We start from the raw sequence: 20,584 nt of genomic DNA on the forward strand, positions 1-20,584 counted from the left end.
AAGGGAACCCAATAGATCATCAGGGAAATGGGGGGAGGGGACAGTCCCAGGACCAAAAACAAGCTTGTGGGGCAGTAAGTTTTGTTCCATTCAAGTCCAACAATCCATTTCAAAACTTAGTATAGCAACACCAGGAAGTGCGGGACTGGACATCTGTTCTACCTCCACAGTCTCCCAGAGGTAGGGGCTCGGGCTCTAAATACTGGAATCTATGGTCCTCTGCCATCTCAAACACTTGGATTGATTATAGGAAGAAACAGTGTGACCAAGAAAGGGCTGCAGATTTATCCTGGAATGATAGACAATGATTAAACAGAAGAAATAAAAGTTATGGCCAAAGGATAGCTCAATTAATATTGCTTCCCTTAATTAAAACTGAAAATAAAATACAACATCCCAATAGAGGAAATAGGGGTTTTGAATCATCAAATATTTATTGGGTACAGGAGATTACTGCTCAGAAACCTTCCCTTAAACTAGATGGACAGTTATTTACAAGACTAATTGATACAGGAGCTGATGTGACTATTATTAAACAAGAAGATTGGCCCTCCAGTTGGCCTACTGTAGAGACACTAACTAATTTGAGAGGAATTGGTCAGAGTAGCAATCCAAGACAAAGTTCAAAATACCTTACTTGGAGAGACAAGGAAAATAATTCAGGCCTTATTAAGTTTTTTGTAATTTCTCATTTGCCTGTGAATTTATACAGGAGGGACTCGATTTTCCAGATGAATGTTATAATGTGTAGCCCTAATGAAGTGATTGCTACACAGACAGTGGCTCAGCGATATAACCCTGGAAAAGGATTAGGAAGGGGAGAAAGCAGTGTGCTACGACCTATCTCAATAACAGGTCAGAAGGATAAAAAAGGATTGGGAAATTTTTTATTTCGACCATTGACGTGTCTGTATCTCAAGGGTATGCTGATCCAATTATCTGGAGGTCTGATGAGCCCATATGGGTTGATTAATGGTCTTTAGCCTCTGAAAAACTAGAAGTAGCACAGTTGTTAATGCAGGAACAATTGGAAGCAGGACATATTCAAGAGAGTAACTTTCCTTGGAATACTTCTATTTTTTGTTATTAAGAAAAAATCTGATAAATGGAAGCTGTTATAAGATTTAGGGTGCCCTCCAACCTGGACTGCATTCTCCCGTGACTATACTTCTGGGTTGTTTTATGGAAATAATTGGTTTAAGAGATTTTTCTTACAATTATTTTACATCCTAATGATCAGAAAAGGTTTACCTTTAGTCTACCATCTATAAATTTCAAAGAACCTATGAGGTGCTATTAATGGAGGGTCTTGCCTCAGGAATGTCAAATAATCCCACCCTATGCCAAAAATATGTCACTAAACCCATACAAACAATCAGAGATTCTTGGAAAAGCATGTATATTGTTCAATACATGGATGATATTTTAATAACAGGACAAGAAGGTAGGCAGGTGTTACAATACCTTACACAGCTCAAACAAGCCCTAGCAGCTTCAGGACTTCAAATATCTCCAGAAAAGCTTCAGTTACAAGAGCATTATACTTATTTGGGATTCCAAATGAATGGACCAAAGATAAGATAATTAATTAAAAGGCTCTTATTCGTAGGGATCAATTATATACTCTTAATAATTTCCAAAAATTGTTGGTGATATTAATTGGCTTTGACCTGATTTAAAACTTAGCACTAGAGAATTAAAACCGTTGTTGATGTATTTTTTTTTTATTAACTTGAGTATTTCTTATATACATTTCAAGTGTTATTCCCTTTCCCGGTTTCCGGGCAAACATCCCCCTCCTCCCTCCCCTTCCTTATGGGTGTCCCCCTCCCAACCCTCCCCCCATTGCCGCCCTACCCCCATAGTCTAGTTCATGGGGGTTCAGTCTTAGCAGGACCCAGGGCTACCCCTTCCACTGGTGCTCTTACTAGGATATTCATTGCTACCTATGGGGTCAGAGTCCAGGGTCAGTCCATGTATAGTATTGAGGTAGTGGCTTAGTCCCTGGAAGCTCTGGTTGCTTGACATTGTTGTACTTTTGGGGTCTCGAGCGCATTCAAGCTCTTCCAGTTCTTACTCTGATTCCTTCAACGGGGGACCTATTCTCAGTTCAGTGGTTTGCTGCTGGCATTCGCCTCTGTATTTGCTGTATTCTGGCTGTGTCTCTCAGGAGCGATCTACATCCGGCTCCTGTCGGTCTGCACTTCTTTGCTTCATCCATCTTGTCCAATTGGGTGGCTGTATATGTATGGGCCACATGTGGGGCAGGCTCTGAATGGGTGTTCCTTCAGTCTCTGTTTTAATCTTTGCCTCTCCCTTCCCAGCCAAGGGTATTCTTTTTCCTCATTTAAAGAAGGAGTGAAGCATTCACATTTTGATCATCTGTCTTGAGTTTCATTTGTTCTAGGGATCTAGGGTAATTCAAGCATTTGGGCTAATAGCCACTTATCAATGAGTGCATACCATGTATGTCTTTCTGTGATTGGGTTAGCTCACTCAGGATGATATTTTCCAGTTCCAACCATTTGCCTACGAATTTCATAAACTCGTTGTTTTTGATAGCTGAGTAATATTCCATTGTGTAGATGTACCACATTTTCTGTATCCATTCCTCTGTTGAGGGCATCTGGGTTCTTTCCATTTTCTGGCTATTATAAATAAGGCTGCGATAAACATAGTGGAGCACGTGTCTCTTTTATATGTTGAGGCATCTTTTGGGTATAGGCCCAAGAGAGGTATAGCTGGATCCTCAGGCAGTTCAATGTCCAATTTTCTGAGGAACCTACAGACTGATTTCCAGAATGGTTTTACCAGTCTGCAATCCCACCAACAATGGAGGAGTGTTCCTCTTTCTCCATCCTCGCCAGCATCTGCTGTCACCTGAGTTTTTGATCTTAGCCATTCTCACTGGTGTGAGGTGAAATCTCAGGGTTGTTTTGATTTGCATTTCCCTTATGACTAAAGATGTTGAACATTTCTTTAGGTGTTTCTCAGCCCTTCAGCATTCCTCGGCTGTGAATTCTTTGTTTAGCTCTGAACCCCATTTTTTAATAGGGTTATTTGTTTCCCTGCGGTCTAACTTCTTGAGTTCTTTGTATATTTTGGATATAAGGCCTCTATCTGTTGTAGGATTGGTAAAGATCTTTTCCCAATCTGTTGGTTGCCGTTTTGTCCTAACCACAGTGTCCTTTGCCTTACAGAAGCTTTGCAGTTTTATGAGATCCCATTTGTCGATTCTTGATCTTAGAGCATAAGCCATTGGTGTTTTGTTCAGGAAATTATTTCCAGTACCCATGTGTTCCAGATGCTTCCCTAGTTTTTCTTCTATTAGTTTGAGTGTGTCTGGTTTGATGTGGAGGTCCTTGATCCACTTGGACTTAAGCTTTGTACAGGGTGATAAGCATGGATCGATCTGCATTCTTCTACATGTTGCCCTCCAGTTGAACCAGCACCATTTGCTGAAAATGCTATCTTTTTTCCATTGGATGGTTTTGAATCCTTTGTCAAAAATCAAGTGACCATAGGTGTGTGGGTTCATTTCTGGGTCTTCAGTTCTATTCCATTGGTCGATCTGTCTGTCTCTGTACCAATACCATGCAGTTTTTATCACTATTGCTCTGTAATACTGCTTGAGTTCAGGGATAGTGATTCCCCCTGAAGTCCTTTTATTGTTGAGGATAGCATTAGCTATCCTGGGTTTTTTGTTATTCCAGATGAATTTGCAAATTGTTCTGTCTAACTCTTTGAAGAATTGGATTGGTATTTTGATGGGGATTGCATTGAATCTGTAGATTGCTTTTGGTAAAATGGCCATTTTTATTAAATTAATCCTGCCAATCCATGAGCATGGGAGATCTTTCCATCTTCTGAGGTCTTCTTCAATTTTTTTCCTCAGTGTCTTGAAGTTCTTATTGTACAGATCTTTTACTTGCTTGGTTAAAGTCACACCGAGGTACTTTATATTATTTGGGTCTATTATGAAGGGTGTCGTTTCCCTAATTTCTTTCTCGGCTTGTTTCTCTTTTGTATAGAGGAAGGCAACTGATTTATTTGAGTTAATTTTATACCCAGCCACTTTGCTGAAGTTGTTTATCAGCTTTAGTAGTTCTCTGGTGGAACTTTTGGGATCACTTAAATATACTATCATGTCATCTGCAAATAGTGATATTTTGACCTCTTCTTTTCCGATCTGTATCCCCTTGATCTCCTTTTGTTGTCTGATTGTTCTGGCTAGAACTTCAAGTACTATATTGAATAAGTAGGGAGAGAGCGGGCAGCCTTGTCTAGTCCCTGATTTTAGTGGGATTGCATCAAGTTTCTCTCCATTTAGTTTAATGTTAGCAACTGGTTTGCTCTATATGGCTTTTACTATGTTTAGGTATGGGCCTTGAATTCCTATTCTTTCCAGGACTTTTATCATGAAGGGGTGTTGAATTTTGTCAAATGCTTTCTCAGCATCTAATGAAATGATCATGTGGTTCTGTTCTATCAGTTTGTTTATATAATGGATCACGTTGATGGTTTTCCGTATATTAAACCATCCCTGCATGCCTGGGATGAAGCCTACTTGATCATGTTGGATGATTGTTTTGATGTGCTCTTGAATTCGGTTTGCCAGAATTTTATTGAGTATTTTTGCATCGATATTCATAAGGGAAATTGGTCTGAAGTTCTCTTTCTTTGTTGTGTCTTTGTGTGGTTTAGGTTTAAGAGTAATTGTGGCTTCGTGGAAGGAATTCGGTAGTGCTCCATCTGTTTTAATTTTGTGGAATAGTTTGGATAATATTGGTATGAGGTCTTCTATGAAGGTTTGATAGAATTCTGCACTAAACCCGTCTGGACCTGGGTCTTTTTGGTTGGGAGACCTTTAATGACTGCTTCTATTTCTTTAGGAGTATGGGGTTGTTTAACTGGTTTATCTGTTCCTGATTTAACTTCGGTACCTGGTATCTGTCTAGGAAATTGTCCATTTCCTGAAGATTTTCAAGTTTTGTTGAATATAGGTTTTTATAGTAAGATCTGATGATTTTTTGAATTTCCTCTGAATCTGTAGTTATGTCTCCCTTTTCATTTCTGATTTTGTTAATTTGGACGCACTCTCTGTGTCCTCTCGTTAGTCTGGCTAAGGGTTTATCTATCTTGTTGATTTTCTCAAAGAACCAACTTTTGGTTCTGTTGATTCTATGGTCCTTTTTGTTTCTACTTGGTTGATTTCAGCTCTGAGTTTCATTATTTCCTGCCTTCTACTCCTCCTGGGTGTGTTTGCTTCTCTTTGTTCTAGAGCTTTTAGGTGTGCTGTCAAGCTGCTGACATATTCTCTTTCCTGTTTCTTTCTGCAGGCACTCAGCGCTATGAGTTTTCCTCTTAGCACAGCTTTCATTGTGTCCCATAAGTTTGGGTATGTTGTATCTTCATTTTCATTAAATTCTAAAAAGTTTTTAATTTCTTTCTTTATTTCTTTCTTGACCAGGTTATCATTGAGTAGAGCATTGTTCAATTTCCACGTATATGTGGGCATTCTTCCGTTATTGTTATTGAAGACCAGTTTTAGGCTTTGGTGGTCCGATAGCACGCATGGGATTATTTCTATCTTTCTGTACCTGTTGAGGCCCGTTTTTTGACCAATTATATGGTCAATTTTGGAGAAAGTACCATGAGGAGCTGAGAAGAAGGAATATCCTTTTGCTTTAGGATAGAATGTTCTATAAATATCCGTTAAGTCCATTTGGCTCATGACTTCTCTTAGTCTGTCGACATCACTGTTTAATTTCTGTTTCCATGATCTGTCCATTGATGAGAGTGGGGTGTTGAAATCTCCCACTATTATTGTGTGAGGTGCAATGTGTGTTTTGAGCTTCAGTAAGGTTTCTTTTACGTATGTAGGTGCCCTTGTATTTGGGGCATAGATATTTAGGATTGAGAGTTCATCTTGGTGGATTTTTCCTTTGATGAATATGAAGTGTCCTTCCTTATCTTTTTTGATGACTTTTAGTTGGAAATTGATTTCATTTGATATTAGAATGGCTACTCCAGCTTGCTTCTTCTGACCATTTGCTTGGAAAGTTGTTTTCCAGCCTTTCACTCTGAGGTAGTGTCTGTCTTTGTCTCTGAGGTGTGTTTCCTGTAGGCAGCAGAATGCAGGGTCCTCGTTGTGTATCCAGTTTGTTAATCTATGTCTTTTTATTGGGGAGTTGAGGCCATTGATATTGAGAGATATTAAGGAATAGTGATTATTGCTTCCCGTTATATTCATATTTGGATGTGAGTTTATGTTTGTGTGCTTTCATTCTCTTTGTTTTGTTGCCAAGACGATTAGTTTCTTGCTTCTTCTAGGGTATAGCTTGCCTCCTTATGTTGGGCTTTACCATTTATTCTCCTTTGTAGTGCTGGATTTGTGGAAAGATATTGTGTAAATTTGGTTTTGTCATGGAATATCTTGGTTTCTCCATCTATGTTAATTGAGAGTTTTGCTGGATACAGTAACCTGGGCTGGCATTTGTGTTCTCTTAGGGTCTGTATAACATCAGTCCAGGATCTTCTGGCCTTCATAGTTTCTGGCGAGAAGTCTGGTGTGATTCTGATAGGTCTCCCTTTATTTGTTACTTGACCTTTTTCCCTTACTGCTTTTAATATTCTTTCTTTATTTTGTGCGTTTGGTGTTTTGACAATTATGTGACGGGAGGTGTTTCTTTTCTGGTCCAATCTATTTGGAGTTCTGTAGGCTTCTTGTATATCTATGCGTATCTCTTTTTTTAGGTTAGGGAAGTTTTCTTCTATGATTTTGTTGAAGATATTTTCTGGTCCTTTGAGCTGGGAGTCTTCAATCTCTTCTATACCTATTATCCTTAGGTTTGATCTTCTCATTGAGTCCTGGATGTTTTGGACCAGTAGCTTTTTCCGCTTTACATTATCTTTGACAGTTGAGTCAATGATTTCTATGGAATCTTCTGCTCCTGAGATTCTCTCTTCCATCTCTTGTATTCTGTTGGTGAAGCTTGTATCTACAGCTCCTTGTCTCTTCTTTTGGTTTTCTATATCCAGGGTTGTTTCCATGTGTTCTTTCTTGATTGCTTCTATTTCCATTTTTAATTCCTTCAACTGTTTGATTGTGTTTTCCTGGAATTCTTTCAGGGATTTTTGTGTCTCGTCTCTATGGGCTTCTACTTGTTTATTTATGTTTTCCTGGAATTCTTTCAGGGATTTTTGTGTCTCCTCTCTATGGGCTTCTACTTGTTTATTTATGTTTTCCTGGAATTCTTTCAAGGATTTTCGCGATTCTTTCAGGCATTTTTGCGATTCCTCTCTGTAGGCTTCTACTTGTTCTCTAAGGGAGTTCTTCACGTCTTTCTTGAAGTCCTCCAGCATCATGATCAAAAATGATTTTGGAACTAGATCTTGCTTTTCTGGTGTGTTTGGATATTCCATGTTTGTTTTGATGGGAGAATTGGGCTCCGATGGTGCCATGTAGTCTTGGTTTCTGTTGCTTGGGTTCCTGCGCTTGCCTCTTGCCATCAGATTATCTCTAGTGTTACTTTGTTCTGCTATTTCTGACAGTGGCTAGACTGTCCTATAAGCCTGTGTGTCAGGAGTGCTGTAGACCTGTTTTCCTCTCTTTCAGTCAGTTATGGGGACAGAGTGTTCTGCTTTCCGGCGTGTGGTTTTTCCTCTCTACAGGTCTTCAGCTGTTCCTGTGGGCCTGTGTCTTGAGTTCACTAGGCAGCTTTCTTGCAGCAGAAAAGTTGGTCTTACCTGTGGTCCCAAGGCTCAAGTTCGCTCGTGGGGTGCTACCCACGGGCTCTCTGCAGCGGCAGCAACCAGGAAGACCTGTGCCGCCATTTCTGGGAGCTTCAGTGCACCAGGGTTCCAGATGGTCTTTGGCTTTTTCCTCTGGCGTCCGAGATGTGTGTGCAGAGAGCAGTCTCTTCTGGTTTCCCAGGCTTGTCTGCCTCTCTGAAGGTTCAGCTCTCCCTCCCACGGTATTTGGGTGCAGATAACTGTTTATCCGGTCTGTTTCCTTCTGGTTCTGGTGGTGTCTCAGGCACAGGGGTCCTGCTGCTCCTGGGCCCTCCCCCACGGGAGCCCAGAGGCCTTATACAGTTTCCTCTTGGGCCAGGGATGTGGGCAGGGGTGAGCAGTGTTGGTGGTCTCTTCTGCTCTGCAGCCTCAGGAGTGCCCACCTGACCAGGCGGTTGGGTCTCTCTCTCTTGTTGATGTATTAAAAGGAGTTCCTAACCCTAAATCCCCAAGAATAATTTCTCAATCAGCACTTTTGGCACTACAAAAGATGCCATCGTTAAACAATTTGCTACTCATATAGATTATAATCAACCTTTAGTGCTCATCATATTTAATTCTACCATGACACCTACTGGCCTTTTTTGGCAGAGCAACCCTATTATGTGGATTTATTTACCTTCTTCCCCCCAAAAAGTTTTTATTACCTTATTATGATGCTATAGCATGTTTAATTTTTTTGAAAGGGAAAATGCTAAAAAACTATTTTGGAATTGAGCCAGCAAAAATTATTCAGCCTTATACCCAGCCTCAGGTCGATTGGCTTTTACAAAATACAGATACTTGACCTATTGCCTGTACCTTATTTGCAGGAGATTTAGATAATCATTATCCACCTGATAGGCTAATTCAATTTTGTAAGTTTCATGCTGCTATATTTTCCCCAAATTATTAGTTAAGAACCTTTAGATGATGCTTTACTAGTATTTACCGATGAATCCTCTAATGGAATTGCAGCCTATACTTTTAAAGATAAAATAGTTAAATTTCAGACTCCGAATTCTTCTGCACAATTGGCTGAATTACAAGCCATTATTGCAGTTCTCTCTGCCTTATCTGATGTATCCTTGAATATTTATACTGATAGTGCTTACTTAACCCATTACATACCTTTGACAGCAACTGTAAGACAAATTCGATATGTCTCAGAAACAGCCACCTTGTTTTTATGTAGTCAAAACTTGTCCAAAAATGGACAAGAAGTTTTTCTTGGGCCATATTAGGGTCCATTCTGGTCTGCCAGATGGGGTCACTAAGTAAATAGCCACTGCCTCCCCTGACTTATCTGAAAATCTTCAGTGGGCACAGACTGCTCACTCTTTACATCATTTAAATGCTCTCACATTAAATTGATGTTTGATATTACCAGAGAATCAGCCGGACAGATAGTCAAGCAATGTCCTGCCTGTGGGATTCACCTCACAAGGCAATCTCAAAGGCTTGGTACCAAATATGATCTGGCAAATGGATGTTACTCAGAATTTGGTAATTTACAATATATTCATGTTTGTATAGATACCTAGAGTGAGTTCCTGGTTGCTACCCTACAAACTGGTGAAACTGCTAAACATGTCATTGCCCACCTACTACAATGTTTTTCTGTCTTGGTGATTCCCAAACAAATTAAAACTGATAATGGTCCAGGATATATATCAAAGGCTTTTCAAAAATTTTGTACACAATTACACATTGTACATGTTACAGGGATTCCCTATAAGGACAAGGCATGATACAAAGAGCGCATTTGTCTTTAAAAACCACGGTTGAAAAAAATTAAAAAATAGGATACTGGTATGAAGGGGACCCCAGAAATATAGTAAACCATTGAAAGATCCCGGAAGGGAGGCACTCACTCAAGTCTTGGGATGACATGACCCCCCCCCCCCAAGAACTCACACAAGACCATCCTTGCTGTAATCACATGAGGTTTATCGATAGGAACCAGTGCACTGGGGTCCAGACACATATTCCTCACAGGGGCAATGGAGTTCGACCCCAAGAGGCTGGGAAAAAGGGTATTTAAAGGAAGAGGCTGGGAGCCCCAGGGGATTAGGGGATGTCAAAGGGGAATGCCAAAGATACCACAAGTTACAGGATTGTTTTATGACTCCAGGAGATAAGGGGACGCAAAAAGGTTTTATGGCCCCCTGGTTCCTGGAACAGAGCTACGAAATCAGAAGTGTCTGGTCCTCAGGTCCTCATTATTCTCATCTCTTGTCCTGTCAGGATAAATGTTTGTCAGAGTTGATGAAGCATCTGCATTTGAAACACATCTGGTTAGGCTTCAGTCCAGTTTCCTGGAATGCTCTCTGCAGGACCCAATGACTGGAAGGCACAGTGGGGGCTTAAACAAACATCACGGGGGCAGAACAGTTACGCACACTCAGTGATAAGTGAAGTAGTTCTCTTGCATTTTTAATAATCTGTTTTCCTTAGTCAGGTCCAGTTGCTGAGTTTTGGGCTAATTTAAAACTCTATGTCTCATTATACCTTCTTATTTTAATTTTTTTTGAAAAAATGGATGCTGATAAAAAGGCACCTGCAGATCACTTTTGGCACCCTAATTCACAAAAACAGTTCACCATGGTCCAGCGGAAAAATCCTTTGGATGATACATGGCAGGGACTCGACCCATTGCTTATCTAGGGGAGAGGTTCCGTCTGCATTTTTTTCCTCAAGAAAATGATGTAGCCAGATAGCTGGCAAGGCAATTGTAAAACAAAATGATAATGATAATAAATCAAGGGAATAACTTCTGCCCTGATAATACATATTTTTTTTTCATTTCAGGAAAATGACTGAATTCAACTTGCTGAAAATGTTCCTATGGATGGTCCTTTTGAGCAAATGGAAAATTACTTGTGATGTTTCAGCACTGTATAGAAGGGAGGTAACTTCCCCCTTGGCCTGGCATTCTTTTTCCTGACATAATATTATTCCAACTATGCTAAAACTCAGAGTTATGATCATTTCTTGTCCAGGACTGATTGCTCACCTGTGAGATGCCAATCTGCTATAATGTTAAACTTTACAGAGTTTAAGGCATGTCCCAGAAAAGTTGTTCTGTCTTCTGCATTTTGTTTGATTAACAATGTTCCTCCTGCATAAAAAATTGAATTGAAGAGAAAGTGTGATGTCCCTATCAATCATGCAGAATCCACCTTAAGAAATAAAGAGATTATTAGCCAAGGTCCCTATCAAGGCCATAATTTTAATCACAAACTCACAGGCTATTCATGGGTTGTTTGGGATCCATGGGATGCTCGCTGGACTACACCAGTCAAGGGAGCCATGTATATGACTAGAGATACATCCTGGCCTTGCAGCTATGTCTATATTTGGCATTCTTTTGTATAAATACAAACCACTATTAATGCAGAAATCCAAGAACAAGAAAAAGAGTTAAATGCACAACTCACCTCCCTGTCTTCATGACAACCTTAGTCCTGGCTCTCTCTTCTCAGAGAGGGCCTAATGATTGCCAATGTTATAGGTCTTGGCAATGTTTTTGCATGCTTTTTTGTGATGCACTAGGATGTACTCCTTTAACAGCAGTCCAATATTCCACATCATTTAATGGCTCTAGTAATATTGTTACAGACTTTCCTCCCATCTCTGATATATCTCTGTTTTTGGTTCCTGCTTGGGAATGATTTAGCTTTTGTTATTCTAATGCTAGCACTACCTCATGTAATTTGACTATTGTCCCAATTACAGATCTTTTTGCCCCTAGGGGTTCTTTTTCTTCTGTATTGGTACTCTTTCCAAAAACCTTTCAGCTCCTGTAAACAAGGAGCTACTGTGCCTTCCTGTTACCTTAGTACCACAATTAACCATTTGCACAACCACTCCCCCCTGCTGAATACCTAGGTTGGGCTGGCCTTCCATTCTTCAGGTGGTTGTTATTTCCCTTGCTATGTTAATTGTGGCTACGGGCTTTGCAAGAAGTACTTTAGGACATTCCCTTTTCACCACAGCAAAACTTTCTTAACAGTTTCAATTAGCAGTAGAAGCCTCAGCAGAATCTCTGGCCTCCCTGCAAAGGGAGATAAATTCCCTTGCTCAGGTCACCTTAGAGAACTGGCAAGCCATAGATCTGACCAGGGAAAAAGGCAGAACATACCTATTCCTGGGAAAAGAATGCTGTTTCTATGTCAACAGAACTGACTTAGTGGAAATCCAAGTTAATAAATTACACAAGTACGGTGTTGAATTACAGAAACAGAAATTTTCCTCTGCTGCCGATGATTGGTGGAGATCATGTATGTTTTCTCTTTTAATGCCCTTTGTGGGATCGCTGACTAGTATTTTGCTTTTGGTTACACTGGAACCCATGATTTTCAACAAGCTCATGGTTTTTATTAAACAACAAATCAAAGCCATTCAGGCTAGGCCTATAGAGGTTCATTATCATTTCCTTGAGATGAATGATCTAAGTGGATTTTCTGCTAACAACCACCTCCCCTGTGAGTTGAACTGGACAGTCAGTGATGGGTAACAGAGCAATATTCTCTAACCATTCCAGGCCTAAGACAGGAGGGCAGCCACACGCTGCTGCCTTATCCAATAATGGGCCTAAAGAAAAAAGAATATCCTGCTCCAACCTAAAACAGATGCAGTTCCCGAGGAGCTCTCTCAGTGACTTGAAATAATAAAAAAGGGGGACCTGTCCAGGGTCACCAGGCCTACTTATGCCTTTCTTTGTCTGAGTTAGGTGTTTTCCACTTCATGTGCCCTTGTTTCCATGTAAGTGGGGATTACCAGCGGCCAAGATTATTGGAGACTTCCTGGTATCTTGCTTCTGCACTAGAATGAGTTTCACTCTATTGCAAGTTAGAAGCTTCAGGAAGTTGAAACTTAATCCAAGTAAGACGGTTTTGGAAAAATCAAAACTTATGCCATTGGTTTCTGATGTGACATATGTCTGTTGTTACTCTGACAACCAGCTTGTGTTGTGTGATTTTTCGCCTTATAAACAAGTGTTTTTTGGTGGATTAGATAAGACTTGAACAGAATATTGTCCCTTTTTTTTTTTCATTTCTCCTGCCTCTTGTAACATCCATTCTACTACCTTCTCCAGGGTCTTCGTTGATGTCTCTGTGGGTTGAAACAGATCTCATTCTCAGTTCAATGATTTCCTGCTAGGATCTTCCTCTGTATTTGACATGCTCTGACTGTGCCTCTCAGGAGATAGTTATATCAGGCTCCTGTCAGCATGTACTTCTTAGCTTCAGCAATCTCATCTAGTTTTGATATATAGGGGCAGGAACACAATATATATACTGTGTTTCCATGTGGGGCAGGCTCTGAATGGCCATTCCTTCTGTCTCTGCTCCAAACTTTCCCTCCATATTCCTTCATATGAATATTTTTGTTCCCATTTTAAGAGAGAGTGAAGAATATGCACTTTGGTCATCCTGCTTCTTGAGCTTTATGTTAACCCCATTTATCTTATCCGATCAGCAATGTAATTCCCATCGAAATTAAAACTCAATTTGTCACAGAGTTAGAAAGAACAATTTTCAAATTCATTTTGAAAAAAAAAGAAGCAAAAAACAAACAAACAAACAAACAAACATACAAAAAAAGGCAAAAAAGAAAAAAACAAAAACAAAAACAAAAACCAAAAACCAAAAAAAAAACAAACAAACAAACAAACAAAAAAAAACAGGATAGCAGAAACTCTTCTCAACAATAAAAGAACTTCTGAGGGAATCACCATCCCTGAATTCAAGTTATATTACAGAGCAACAGTGATAAAAACTGCATGGTATTGATAAAGACACAGGAGATAGATCAGTGGAATAGAACTGAAGAGCCAGAAATAAACCCACACACCTATGGTCATTTGATCTTTGACAAAAGAGCTAAACCAAAATAGTAGAAAAAAGACATCATTTTTAACAAATGCCCTTAGTCATCAAGAACATGCAAATCAAAATGACTCTGAGATTTCCATCAGAATGTCTAAGTTCAAAACACAAAGGACTACACATGCTGGCAAGGTTGTGGAGCAAGGGGAACACTCCTTACTGCTTGTATGAATATAAACTTGTGCATCCATTCTGCAAATCGGTGTGACGGTTTCTCAGAAAGTTGGCAATAGCTCTACCTCAGGAATCACTATACAACTCCTATGTATACACCTAAATGATGCTATATGATTTCACAAGGGCATTTGCCCAACTATGTTCATAACTTTATTTGTAGTAGCCACAAACTGGAAATAAACTACATGTCCATCAGCTGAGGAATGGATACAGAAATATGGTATATTTACACAATGGAATATTCCTTAGCCATTAGACATTATGAATTTCACAGGTGAATGGAAGGAACTTGCAATATCCTGAAGGAGGTAACCCAAATTCCATAGGACATCATGGTAGGTACTCACTTATAAGGGGATATTAACCACAAAGTACAAGATAGTCATGCTATAATCAAGAGGCATAAAGATGACAAATAACAAGGAAGGCCCAAGGGAGGATGGTTGAACCTTTCTGCAAAGGGGAAGCAAAATACATATCAGAGGTCAATGATAGCCAAGAACTGAATGGGAGATGATATGGAAAGAGGAAAGATGTGGTATCAGCAGAGATCATATGTAGGAAGGAGGGCAGAGGAGAGAGAAGGGAGATTGGAGGTCGGAAGGATTGGGAGAGGACCCTAAGGTCTATAGGAGTGATTCTAATTCAAACACCTAGCAATGGGGATATGAATCTTGAAGTGACTATTTGCTGAAGGTAGTCAGGACTCACAATGGAGGCATTAGAAGAGCAACCCACACTCAAAACACTCAAGACCCAAAGTATGTCCTCCCTACAAGGTGTGCAGGAGCAAAGAGGAGCCACTGAGGGAATGACTAGCCAATGACTACTCAAACTTGAGATCTAACCATGCTCTGGTATGCTCGCATAAAAGAATCTAACATAACTGTCCTCTGTGTACCTCCATCCATCAGCCATGGAAAGAAATGCAAAGACTCACAGCCAAACATTAAATAGAGCTCAAGTCCTGTGAAAGAGTTGGGAGAAGGATTGAGGGACCTCAAGAGGACAGGTACTCCACAAAATCAACTAACCTGGATATCTGGGGAATCCCAGAGACTGAATCACCAACTAATGTGCAATCACAGACTGAACATAGGCCCCATGCATATATGTAGCAAATGAGCATCTGAAACAGGGGCTGTTCCCTGCCTGCCTGTGGATCCTCTGCCACTCAATGAACTGCCTTGTCTGACCTCCATATGAAAGGATATGCCTAGTCATTCAGCAACTTGATGTGTCAGACATGAGGGAGAACAACTTGTGTGAGGATGTACTGGGATGAGAGCAAGGGCTGATATTTGGTTAAGCGAATAAATACTTTTAACAAATAAATCTATTACTCATGGATTGTCTTCTAAATGCTCTAACGCATGTGATTTCTAAAGTTTTCTACATGTCCTGAAGCTTCTCTGGATTTATCATTCAGATTTAATCTTTCCAAGCAGGACTATGTATATAAGGAGGCCTGCTTGTTATCCCAACTACAAAGTACTTGTTATGGTATCATTAATATGCTACACTCAGATGTTACTGATTTTCTTTCACAAGTGTACTTTTAAAGTACTATGGATGCATGCTCACAAATTCAAATATCCCTGTGGGAATACAATGTTTGGAGAGAAGTTCCAACCAAATCTGTAACAGCCTTGTCAGATCCTAGTCTGGTGTTACTTATGTCTGTAATTGCAAGCCGTCTTCAGGATCTAATGCAATTCCTATTTTTACTTCCCAGTTTCAAATAGTTGGAACAATCACATGTCTCATATGGCCTTTGCTGTCAGTCTGCTCTGGACATTCAGCATTGCAGCTTCACATATTTGCTAGAGAATACCGTTACATTCACATGTTAAAATAAACCAACAAATCAGTAAACAATGAAGTAATTTAAATCCAGTCACAATTCCAGTGTCACAGTGGCAGCAAAGACAAGTGAAAACCTGGCTCCACAAATGGGAATGCCAGTTTCTGTCAGCTTCATATCACCTGATGTCTCCTAAAGCCCACATGTTCTGTAAGACTCATGCACAGGTAGCCAATATGTCCCATGTGGAGCAATACTGACTCTAAAGACTAAATTTGCATGTAAACTCTTTCTCTGAACACTCTTTTACCTGGGTCCTGCCTCGACACAGGATCGGAGTTCTCAACTGCAAGGAGGGATATCTGGAAGGCACATAATAAATGTACAAACTGACTGGCAATTTAAACACTTAAAGTCTCTCTCTCTCTCTCTCTCTCTCTCTCTCTCTCTCTCTCTCTCTCTCTCTCTTTCTCTCGCAGCTTGAGGCTGCATTCTCTTGTGCACTCTGCTTTTCCCCATTGTGTTCTTCTCAAACTCCCACACTCATGCACACCTCTGTTCATTACCCTTTCATTCTCACACATTTGTCATACATACCTCACACATATCTCACACACACCACATGCATTCTCCTTTCATTCACACATACAATCTTCATACACACCTCACATTCTCTCTTCACTCACTCTTCACATGGTTTCTCATGCTCTCTGTCTTGCTCTCACATCTGCTCTTACATCCACTCTCACATTTGCTCCCTCATGCCCTCTTTTATTCACTCTTCACATGCTCTCCAGCCTTTCTCTTTTATTGATAATCCAAAAGCAGGTAGAAAAAAGACATTGTATAATCATTGCCAAATCAAATTCAAAAGAATAACCACATCCCATGAAGAACTAAGAATAACAATTTTTCTCCAAAGTTTCAAGCTTCCCCTCTTCCCAGGCCTGTGGCCAAAATAATAATAATAATTGTAAACTTATCATTATTTAAACTTTAACTTTTAACTTATTACACTTCAGAGCTCAGAGCTTGTAGGTCAGCTACTTACATTTTCCTGTGAAGTTCTTATGATAAATGATATGGGGAAAGCTGCCAGACAGTGGTCAGAAAGAATTAAGTTAACCCTTAACTTAGTAGTTCCACTAGCTTTCTGTTCCTTGCACACAATGACTTTCATAAGAATCCCAGTATTTTGACAAAGTTTTACTATTATATAATTTTATATATTCTATACTTCCGTTTCCAGGAATCAGTCTCAAATGTTATGTAAAACTTACTTCCTAACTTCAATAACTTCTTCCTTTCTAAGAACTCAATGTTGGCTCTAATTCATTTTCTAATAATTTCTTTAAAGTTTCTTTGCAAGTCAAGCATTAATCTGGAACTACTATTGTGCAGTTATTACATTGTTTCCAAGAAACATGTACCTGGGCCATTGGGGCTGTGCTGTGCTGTGTCCCTATGCCTCAATTTCCAATTGTTTAAGAATCGTAATATCAAGGAACATCCTTGTCCGGGGCTAAGGTTAGGAGAAATGGGAAGAACCAGTTTTTACAAAAAGCTGCTGTGGCCTTCTGAGATGTCTCCATCCTGGCCTCCTGTTGGCAGTCCCGCTCATCGTATATTGTCCACAGCACTCTTTAAAATCAGTACTGCTTTATCAGTCAGAATTTTCACTGTGACTCTCTGTCAGGTAATCTGGGCTGGCTTTTCATTGAAGTTTGTATGAGCTACAGTAGAAAGTTGATGGACATGATGGGCACATTATCCAATCTTGAGGCATATGCCTCTATAATACCTTTCTTCAACTACATTAAAGCTTTGTATTCTACATTGTATCTGGTTTTAGAGCCATTTAATACTCTAATTTATTTCTAGAGGAATAGTCTAGAAATGACCATTCTGTCTTTCATCATTAAAACAGGATTTGGGTATATTTCTGTGATTTTAAAGTATAGCCAATGCTCACTATATTTTCCTGAAAGTTCCAGCAGATGTCAGCAAAAGCAAGGCATGATACATTAATTGTGTACTGGGATACAAGATACCTAATGACCACAGCCAGAACTGAGTCAAACAGCTCAAATTTACAAATGGATGGCTTTTTCTCCACCTCCTATTAAGGCAGTGATTCTCAAACTGTTGGTCACAACCACCAACATATATCTAATATCTTGCATATCAGATAGACTATGATTCACAAAACTTCCAAAGTTATAATTATGAAGTAGTAACAAAAATGTTTAGGGTCACCACAACATGAAAAACTGTCTTAAAATGTCACAGCATAATGAAGGTTGAGGACCACTGCTTTAGGAGATAGATAGTTGGAAAAATAGGGACAGTTCATTTTTAACAGAGAGAAATGTTCTGTACTCAAATCAGGAAGCTAGACAGAGTAAAATCCCGTAAAGTTTCTGTAGTCCTGAGAATGACCCAGATCTGTGTAGCCTTAAAGGGCCACAGGTAGTTATGATATTTCATAAGGGATTGATTTTGTTGTACAATTTTTTTTATCTAGGTGGGCAGTTTATATCAATATTAATTGGTTCACAGTTTATTTTGTGGACGTTTTGTGGGGTGAGAATTTACTAATATAAATCTGAATAATAAATTACAAGCTTATTGAGTTTTGATGTTTACAGGTGATTGGAAGTTGTGACTGTAACCACAGTGGCCAGATACAGAGAATGTGGTCAGAGTTCACAGCTGAGATTCACAACAGCCTGACCATGGAATGGGGCTTGTAATTGAGGTGGAAAGAGCAGCTGCTGCTGGGTCAGAGAGTAGCCTTGACAGTGTGGGATGAAAATTGGAAACTTAGTGAGTAGGATGGAGATGTTTTGCTGATTGAGATGAAATTATCTTGCAGATCCCATGTGGACCTATGGTGCCAAGATAGCGTAAGATAGTTTCATGATTTTAATTTATATATTTAATACAACATCCTACCTTTTTTTAAAAAATCCAATCAGAGAAAGAAATTTGAAGTCTTTATTGAACCAATTGCATGTTAGGTTACAAAGGTATTTCACTTTTCCAAAATGCTGTTTCTCTTTGTAGACCAATATGGCCACAAAAGGCTACCTGGCTAAGTATTAGCCAGAAACTTCTAAATCCCAGTGTGATCTTCTTGTGGCATTTTTCCAACAAATAATGCAGACCAAATCACAAGATGGCCACCTCACTGGTCACATGGTCCTTAGGTTAATGATGAAGGCAGAAGCATGCGACATCAAAGCTGACCAAGAGTGCCCTCAGGTCCCTTTTGGCTCCACTTAACTAGCACAGAGTTTTTCTAGTCTTAAGATTTGAGCCCCTTTTCCTTAGAACAGTGTAGAAAACATCTATATTCTCCTTCTGGCTCTTTGACACATTTTATCTTTAAATTTATTTTTTAACAAACAATATTTATACATACTTATGTGGTAAACCATTTTTATTCAAGTCCGTACTGGCCGATGACCAATCCAGCCTAAACAGCACATACAGGACATTCACATTTCTTTATGGTGAGCACTTTTAAAATCCTCTCTCCTAACTCTTTTGACATTGATAATCTATTCATTTTAATTATATCCACCCTACTGTTACTCTCATAAATGTTGTGCATAGGCACTAAGGAGAGAAGGAGGAATTGTGTCAGGCAGAGGTCACAGCTGTTGATTGCCAAGTTCTAGTGTTTTATGGAGATATGAATAGTGCTAACAGCTTCTAGTTGTTTTTATGTCTCAGGGCTTTCTCCTTTAAGGGATCATCAGGAGCTCAAGGTAATTGTGCTTATATCAGGATGGGAGCCTAATTTCAGTGACCTCTTCACACACCCATGCATCAGTACCTCCAGACAAGGTGTTTCCTTCTACCAAGCTTGGAAGCTGTGCTACTTGCCTGGGAAAACGGGTCCTCAAAGGAGGAATTTCTTCTATCGGATTTGACCATGGGGACATTTTCTTAATTGCTAAATAATACAGGAGGGCCAAGCCTCCTGTGAGCAGAGCCAAGGTAAACAAAATTGCTACATTAATACATTAACTGAAAAGAATAGAATCTCACACTGTATGTATGTCATATATGAAATCATCCTGTTAAATTTTCTCCTCAAAATGGGTCTATTTTATGGGTTTATTTTTCTTTTAAGTATTTTAAGTCTTTTAAGTGTTTTGCAAGCATGCATGTCTGCACATGGAGTGTGTGCTGTGCATTGTTCACAGAGGCTGAAGAAGATGTCAGATCCCTTGGAACTGGAAGAGTAGATAGTTTTCAGTCACTACTTGGGAACTGAGAATAAATCCCATGACTTCTGGAAGAGCAGTTGGTGCACTTAACTGCTGAGCCACCTCTGAAATGAGAGTTTTATATTTTACATTAATATTTTTTCTAGACTGTGCAGAGCAGAAATATTTGTGTGTATTTATATCACTTTTGCTCAATATGTTTCCCAAAAAGTTTTGATTATCTCACATCATACTTATTCTATGACACACTCAGGATGGATTTATTTTTTGTTATATTGTTTGAGACAGTATTATCTCCCTATTGGGTTTCATGTTTGATTAGCATTCACATCCCCTCTTTTTAATCTCCTTATGATGTTTCTTATGTTTGGTTTATTTAATTATTTGGCTATACTTGGCTTATTTAATCATAGAGTCTTTATGTTCAATGATGTAAGTACAAGTCACAAAATTTCTTTTTCTGAGAACTTCATACATTTATACAATGAAATATGATCACATGCCATCCACATTTTCCCTGTTCAATTTCTCTATATTCTTCTTGACACCCATTTCTAAATTCATGATTTTTTTTTTATAACCCACTAAATATAGGTAACTCTTTCCATATATGTGTGAGTATGAGGCCATCCCGTAGAGTGTCTGAAATCTACCAGTGGCCACACCTCCAAAAAGAATGACAATAAATGCTCAATTAC

This window comes from Rattus norvegicus, chromosome 13, assembly GCF_021556685.1.
Source record: "Rattus norvegicus strain SHRSP/BbbUtx chromosome 13, alternate assembly SHRSP_T2T, whole genome shotgun sequence".
Classification (NCBI taxonomy): domain Eukaryota; kingdom Metazoa; phylum Chordata; class Mammalia; order Rodentia; family Muridae; genus Rattus; species Rattus norvegicus.